The 7,500-nt window shown below is 61.7% G+C and overlaps 3 non-coding genes across 3 annotated transcripts in view; all 3 read right to left on the bottom strand.

The window, feature by feature from the left end:
• LOC136441082 (large subunit ribosomal RNA) overlaps positions 1-6 on the bottom strand; it is a 3,892-nt gene extending 3,886 nt beyond the window's left edge. The window contains exon 1 of the ribosomal RNA XR_010756802.1: positions 1-6. This exon is cut by the window's left edge and continues 3,886 nt beyond it. This is a non-coding gene — a ribosomal RNA (large subunit ribosomal RNA).
• A 432-nt stretch (positions 7-438) lies between these two features.
• On the bottom strand, positions 439-592 carry LOC136441124 (5.8S ribosomal RNA). The gene has a single exon (XR_010756841.1). It is a non-coding gene; the product is annotated as a 5.8S ribosomal RNA (ribosomal RNA).
• Positions 593-1,493: 901 nt separating this feature from the next.
• LOC136441050 (small subunit ribosomal RNA) lies at positions 1,494-3,309 on the bottom strand. The gene has a single exon (XR_010756770.1). It is a non-coding gene; the product is annotated as a small subunit ribosomal RNA (ribosomal RNA).
• Positions 3,310-7,500: the final 4,191 nt, after the last annotated feature.

Below are 7,500 nucleotides of genomic sequence, written 5' to 3'. Positions count from 1 at the left end.
AGGTCGAGGAGTGGAGTGAGCAGCAAGCGCTGCTCTTGGGCGGCCGTCCCGTTTGTTTGTTGCAAACGGACGGGCTCGCCGCCTGCCGACGCCCTTCGCAGTCTCGCTCGCCGGGGAGAGATCAGCTCGATTGTCCGGGTTGCGATTCGGACGGCGGGGATGCGCCAAGCCGGGTCGGGGTCGCGAGGAGAAACTCCCCGCGGTCCGCCCGAGCGAGGCGCCGCCAGCCCGAGAAGCAAATCGGGTTTGGACGCGAGCGTCTCCGCCGGAGGGAACTGTGAAAATCTGTCCTTCGGGGGACGAAGCTTCTACCGATCGCCGTGTAAAGCCGCCAGCTTCGACAGAGACCCCCAGCCGCGCGCCGCGACCGCAGTCTCTTTCTCTGCGCCCGAGGGCGAGATGAGAGATGGAGCGGCGCGACGCGATTGAAGGTAAAACCGACCCTCAGCCAGACGTGGCCCCGGGACGGACCCGGGGCCGCAGAGTGCGTTCGAAGAGTCGATGATCAATGTGTCCTGCAATTCACATTACTTCTCGCAGCTGGCTGCGTTCTTCATCGACACACGAGCCGAGTGATCCACCGCTAAGAGTTGTCGTTTTTCTTTTTCGTTTCGCATCGAAAGCTTGTCTTTGCCTCTCGGCACCGTCGTTTCAGAGACGGGAAGAAGGCGCCCTTCGGAGTGAAGGACGGCGAACGAGCGGAAGGGCTGGGGGTCGCTCCGCGAACCGGGACCCGCCGCGAAGACCGCTGCGCCCCCTCGACAAAACCCGGCCGGGAAATTAGAGCCGAGGGGTCGATTGCGCCCGCCCTTCTCTTGAAGACCTCGGGGAGTGGAGCAGTCGGTCGAGACCGCCGGTGGCTGGCCGGCGGCGACCGAGAGCAGTCCTCCCCTCTGCCCAAAGGAGGCCTTGGACCGCGGGACGCCCGCTCGAAGTCCGACGCTTAAGGACAGGTCACTCGTCCGCAAGATGGATTGCATCGAGTCAGAGACCGAAACGCCGCGCCGGGGTGCCGGGGAGGAGCCGTCTCACCTAGGCCCCGCCGTGAGACTAGCAACTCAACCCCATTCCGCGCAAACCCACGACGCGACGCCCCTCCGCCAGGATATAGGTGCCCCCACTTGCGCTCGCCCGCCCAAGACTTTTCGCCGGGAGGACCTGACTCAGTCCTCGACCAGGCTACTCGGGGCGGCTCGCTGGTTTAGCAGGGTATAGGGAACGACGGGCTCACACTGAAGGCGCCCGACCAACGTTCCAAGGGGGCTGCCGGGTCCCGCCGCCAAGCGGGTCGGCATGGGCGCTCCTGGCTCTCCGCCCGCGCTCCTCCGCGAAGGAGGAGCGATTGGCGCGAGAGCAACCGTCGGAGCGCCACCTTGTCGAGGCGGTAAGGAAGAGTGAGGGTCGGAGCGGGAGGCCGGGGGCACCAGAGCCCGCTCCTTGCCACGAGTTTGGTGTGAAGTCGACGACGCGAGCGCCTCGCTTCTTCGTTTCGGTAATGATCCTTCCGCAGGTTCACCTACGGAAACCTTGTTACGACTTTTACTTCCTCTAAATGGTCAAGTTTGATCGGCTTCTCGGCGCTCCTCCAGACCGTTGCCGGCCCGAGAGGGGCCGATCGACTGGCCTCACTAAACCATTCAATCGGTAGTAGCGACGGGCGGTGTGTACAAAGGGCAGGGACGTAATCAACGCGCGCTGATGACACGCATCTACTGGGAATTCCTCGTTCATGGGAGATAATTGCAATCCCCGATCCCTAGCACGAAGGCGGTTCAGCAGGTTACCCGCACCTTTCGGCGAAGGCGAAAGACTCGCTGATGCCTTCATTGTAGCGCGCGTGCGGCCCCGGACATCTAAGGGCATCACAGACCTGTTATTGCTCCATCTCGTCCGGCTTACTGCCGGCTGTCCCTCTAAGAAGTTGCGGCCGATCGCGCGGGATCGCCGAACTAGTTAGCATGCCAGAGTCTCGTTCGTTATCGGGATTAGCCAGACAAATCGCTCCACCAACTAAGAACGGCCATGCACCACCACCCACAGAATCAAGAAAGAGCTCTCAATCTGTCAATCCTTACTGTGTCCGGGCCGGGTGAGTTTCCCCGTGTTGAGTCAAATTAAGCCGCAGGCTCCACTCCTGGTGGTGCCCTTCCGTCAATTCCTTTAAGTTCCAGCTTTGCAACCATACTTCCCCCGGAACCCGAAAACTCAGGTTTCCCGGGAGCTGCCCATCGGGTCATCGAAGTAACGCCGGCGGATCGCTGGTTGGCATCGTTTATGGTTGTGACTAGGGCGGTATCTGATCGCCTTCGCGCCCACAACTTTCGTTCTTGATCAATGAAAACATTCTTGGCAAATGCTTTCGCAGTGGTTCGTCTTGCGGCGATCCAAGAATTTCACCTCTCCCGCCGCAATACGAATGCCCCCGTCCGTCCCTCTTGATCATTACCTCACGTTCCGAAAACCAACGAAATAGAACCGAGGTCCTATTCCATTATTCCATGCACCACTATTCAGGCGCCAGGCCTGCTTTGAACACTCTAATTTTTTCAAAGTAAACGCTCCGGCACCCCGAGGCACTCAGTTAAGAGCACCAAGGAGAATCCGGCGGGGAGGGCCGGGACGAGCAGTGACACGCCTCGCGGCGGACCGCAAGCCCGGTCCCAAGATCCAACTACGAGCTTTTTAACCGCAACAACTTTAATATACGCTATTGGAGCTGGAATTACCGCGGCTGCTGGCACCAGACTTGCCCTCCAATAGATCCTCGTTAAAGGATTTAAAGTGTACCCATTCCAATTACGGGGCCTCGAAAGAGTCCCGTATTGTTATTTTTCGTCACTACCTCCCCGAGTCGGGAGTGGGTAATTTGCGCGCCTGCTGCCTTCCTTGGATGTGGTAGCCGTTTCTCAGGCTCCCTCTCCGGAACCGAACCCTGATTCCCCGTCACCCGTTGCCACCATGGTAGGCACAGAACCTACCATCGAAAGTTGATAGGGCAGACATTCGAATGATCTGTCGCCGGTGCGAAGACCGTGCGATCGGCTGGGTTATCCAGAGTCACCAAAGGGACCGGGGCGAACCCCGGGTCGGTCTTGGTCTGATAAATGCACGCCAGACCGTGAGGTCGGCGCTTCTTCCGCATGTATTAGCTCTAGAATTACCACAGTTATCCATGTAGGATGTGACGATCAAAGGAACCATAACTGATTTAATGAGCCATTCGCAGTTTCACTGGGACAGTTTAAACTTGCACGTGCATGGCTTAATCTTTGAGACAAGCATATGACTACTGGCAGGATCAACCAGGTAGCGAGGACGCCGAGGCGGCGAAAGAGCGGTCGCCGCCGGGAGAGGACCGCCGCGGCCGCGGGGCAGCGCGGGAAGACCCGCAACTGCCGCCGCCGCCACACGGTCCCGCTCGACCGGAGCGCCGAGCGCCGCCGAGTCCGTCGCTGCCGTGAGGTGGGAACGCGCCGTGGAGATGGCCGCGAACCCTCGGGAGCCTGAGCGCAGAACTCCCGGCCACACCTGACCGTTGCTTCCCTTCAACGCCCGAGCCGTCCCGTCAGGAACGGTCCCGCACTCTCACGACCGGACGCGTCCGCCGGCAAGGCGGACGGCCGGGTCTCGAACCGCCGAGTCCGCAAGGCGTACTCGCACGCAGACGGAAGGGGCGAGCCGTCGCCGTTGGGTCCGCCGCCGCAGCGGCGGGACCCGGGCTGCCCTCCGCGGAGGGCCTGCCCCGGCGCTGGTTCCGGACGCCCGTCGGCACGCCCGTCCTCGCCCGCAGGAGCGGAGGAGCGGGCGCCTTCCAAGCCGGTTGTCGACCTCCGGCTGCCCTCGCGGGGAGTGGCAGCCTGGTCGGCGGGGTAGCAAAACGACTGGCGAGAGAGTGTGCGATTGCTCGCCGTCGATTCCCGAGCTAGTCAAAAAACGACCACTCTCTCAAGGTAGGTTGAGCGACCCACGACATGGTCAGACACCCTACAGAGCACTTTTTTGAAAAACCACCGCAAGTCGGCCACGGGGTAGGCTTCGGGGGCAACGGGAGACCGGCCCCGCCGGCCGGGGGAGACCCGTCCCGGTCGACCCCGTTGCTCGGCCGCCCGCTCCACCCCCGCCTCCCCGGGCCCCGCCCCACACCGGACGGACCCTGCTCGCTCGCCCGGCGGGCCCGGGGCGCCCTCCGGGGCGGTCGGAGTCGGGCGGGGCGGGGCGCTCACTCCCCCCGCCGACACCCGCCCAGGCGCCCGGTGCCAAGTCCGATGGAGCCGGCCGACGGGGCAAAGTCACCGGACGACCCCGTCTTTTCTCCACGCAGGGGTCTGGCCCGTGCCGCGCCGGCCCCGTCCGCACCCTCCCGGACCCGCTGGCCCCCAGCCGCCGTCCGCTACGGGCTCTGGAAGAGTTGCCTAGTCAAAAAACGACCACTCCTCTCAAGGTAGGATCGGCGACCTACACCTTGGTCAGACACCCTGGCGAAATCCGAAAGTCGGGGCAGGCCGGAAAGTCGCATGCCGTCGTGTAGCAGGCGGCCTCGGGAGCGGGGAAACACCAAACGCGGTCCGCCCGGCGGCTTCCTTCGGCCGTCAGCGCCGGCCGACCCGGCCGCCAATGCTTAAGAGATGGTGGGCTACATAGGAGCGACCTGAAGAGTCGGGCTTTGTCACAGGATCGGAGTGAGTCCCCGCAGCTCTTGCGGCCCTTCTCGCGAAATCGGAGTGAGTCACCAAAGCTCTTGCGGGCTTTCTCCAAAGATCGGAGTCAGCGACGGAAGGTCTTGACGGGCTTTCTCCAAGGATCGGAGTCAGCGACCGAAGGTCTTAACGGGCTTTCTCCAAGGATCGGAGTCAGCGACCGAAGGTCTTAACGGGCTTTCTCGCAGGATCGGAGTCAGCGACCGAAGGTCTTTACGGGCTTTCTCCAAAGATCGGAGTCAGCGACCGAAGGTCTTAACGGGCTTTCTCCAAGGATCGGAGTCAGCGACCGAAGGTCTTAACGGGCTTTCTCCAAGGATCGGAGTCAGCGACCGAAGGTCTTAACGGGCTTTCTCCAAGGATCGGAGTCAGCGACCAAAGGTCTTAACGGGCTTTCTCGCAGGATCGGAGTCAGCGACCGAAGGTCTTTACGGGCTTTCTCCAAGGATCGGAGTCAGCGACCGAAGGTCTTAACGGGCTTTCTCGCAGGATCGGAGTCAGCGACCGAAGGTCTTTACGGGCTTTCTCCAAAGATCGGAGTCAGCGACCGAAGGTCTTAACGGGCTTTCTCCAAGGATCGGAGTCAGCGACCGAAGGTCTTAACGGGCTTTCTCCAAGGATCGGAGTCAGCGACCGAAGGTCTTAACGGGCTTTCTCCAAGGATCGGAGTCAGCGACCAAAGGTCTTAACGGGCTTTCTCGCAGGATCGGAGTCAGCGACCGAAGGTCTTTACGGGCTTTCTCCAAGGATCGGAGTCAGCGACCGAAGGTCTTTACGGGCTTTCTCCAAGGATCGGAGTCAGCGACCGAAGGTCTTAACGGGCTTTCTCCAAGGATCGGAGTCAGCGACCAAAGGTCTTAACGGGCTTTCTCGCAGGATCGGAGTCAGCGACCGAAGGTCTTTACGGGCTTTCTCCAAGGATCGGAGTCAGCGACCGAAGGTCTTAACGGGCTTTCTCGCAGGATCGGAGTCAGCGACCGAAGGTCTTTACGGGCTTTCTCCAAAGATCGGAGTCAGCGACCGAAGGTCTTAACGGGCTTTCTCCAAGGATCGGAGTCAGCGACCGAAGGTCTTAACGGGCTTTCTCCAAGGATCGGAGTCAGCGACCGAAGGTCTTAACGGGCTTTCTCGCAGGATCGGAGTCAGCGACCGAAGGTCTTTACGGGCTTTCTCCAAGGATCGGAGTCAGCGACCGAAGGTCTTTACGGGCTTTCTCCAAGGATCGGAGTCAGCGACCGAAGGTCTTAACGGGCTTTCTCGCAGGATCGGAGTCAGCGACCGAAGGTCTTTACGGGCTTTCTCCAAGGATCGGAGTCAGCGACCGAAGGTCTTAACGGGCTTTCTCCAAGGATCGGAGTCAGCGACCAAAGGTCTTAACGGGCTTTCTCGCAGGATCGGAGTCAGCGACCGAAGGTCTTAACAACGGGCTTTCTCGCAGGATCGGAGTCAGCGACCGAAGGTCTTTACGGGCTTTCTCCAAGGATCGGAGTCAGCGACCGAAGGTCTTAACGGGCTTTCTCCAAGGATCGGAGTCAGCGACCGAAGGTCTTAACGGGCTTTCTCGCAGGATCGGAGTCAGCGACCGAAGCTCTTACGGGCTTTCTCCAAGGATCGACGCCACCTGCGCTCAACTTCAGGCCAAAGCCATGCACGGGAAGACGTGGCCAGCGGCCGGGGCCCGTTCGCAGGTGCAACGGGGCGTGCCTCTCGGCAGCAGAGGCCCTGCCCGGCCGTAGGGCAGCCACGGTCGGCCGCCTTCGGGCGACCGGAACGCTCCTCGGCAGCCTGCGGGGTGGGCAGTCCGCAGGCGCACCGAGAGTGTCCTGCCGACGGCGCAAACATCGGAAGACGATTAATTGCCAGGACTTGCACTGGTGGCTGCTATTCCCCTTTCGAATCGGAAGAACCCCAACACCAGTTGCTATTCCCCTTACATACGGGGATCGGAAGTACCCCGACCAGCCCAACAACTTCAAGCCAAAGCAATACATCGGAGCGACGTGGCTAGCGGCATCAGGTCCTTCGGACATCGGAAAATCCGCCCGGCCGCTTAGGCACACAGCTGTGGCCGGTACATCGGAAGCTGCGCTCTCCGGCTCAAAGCCCGTAGCCGGAGCGACCGGCACGCCCCACCGCAGCCTGCGGGCTGGGCAGTCCGCAGGCACCGACAGCCCTTGAGACACGACAGACACAAGAGATATCGGAAGTACTTTGACACTTGCCAGCACGCTGACGGCTGCTTTTCCCCTTAAGTCGGGAACCGACATCGGAAAGACTCTGACACTTGGCAGCACGCTGGCCGCTGCTCTTCTCCTTAAGACGGGAATCGGCTGCTATTCCCCTTAAGACCGGCATGGGAGCCAGCTTAGGAGCCCTGCAGCAGCAGTGGCCAATACATCGGAAGCTGCGCCTTCCGGCTTGGAGCCCGTGGCCGGGGCGACTGAGACGCCCCTCCGCAGCCTCGAGAGTGTCCTGACGGGAAGCTGCATGGGAGACAGCTTAGGAGCCCTGCCGTCCGTCCGACATGCCAGACCGGAGCGCGCGGCCCCTGCCTACCACCCTTGGGTTTACTCCTGCCCACCAGGCACGGGGCTGAGCCGAACCTGCCCGACCACCTCGGGACGCCTCCTCCGTCGCTCGTTCATCGGACTCGCTCACTCGCTCCCTCGGCGGAGGACGTCGGAGCGAGGGACCCCCCATTTCAGCACCAAGGACGGGGCCCGATCGAGCTCGACTTGGCGCCCTCTCGCCCAGCCAGACTGGGAGCGAACTCCAAGCCCTCGGCCCGTTACCTCCGATGTCT

Source organism: Branchiostoma lanceolatum, chromosome 8 (assembly GCF_035083965.1).
Source record: "Branchiostoma lanceolatum isolate klBraLanc5 chromosome 8, klBraLanc5.hap2, whole genome shotgun sequence".
Lineage (NCBI taxonomy): Eukaryota > Metazoa > Chordata > Leptocardii > Amphioxiformes > Branchiostomatidae > Branchiostoma > Branchiostoma lanceolatum.
This window is presented reverse-complemented; position numbering and strand designations above follow the sequence as displayed.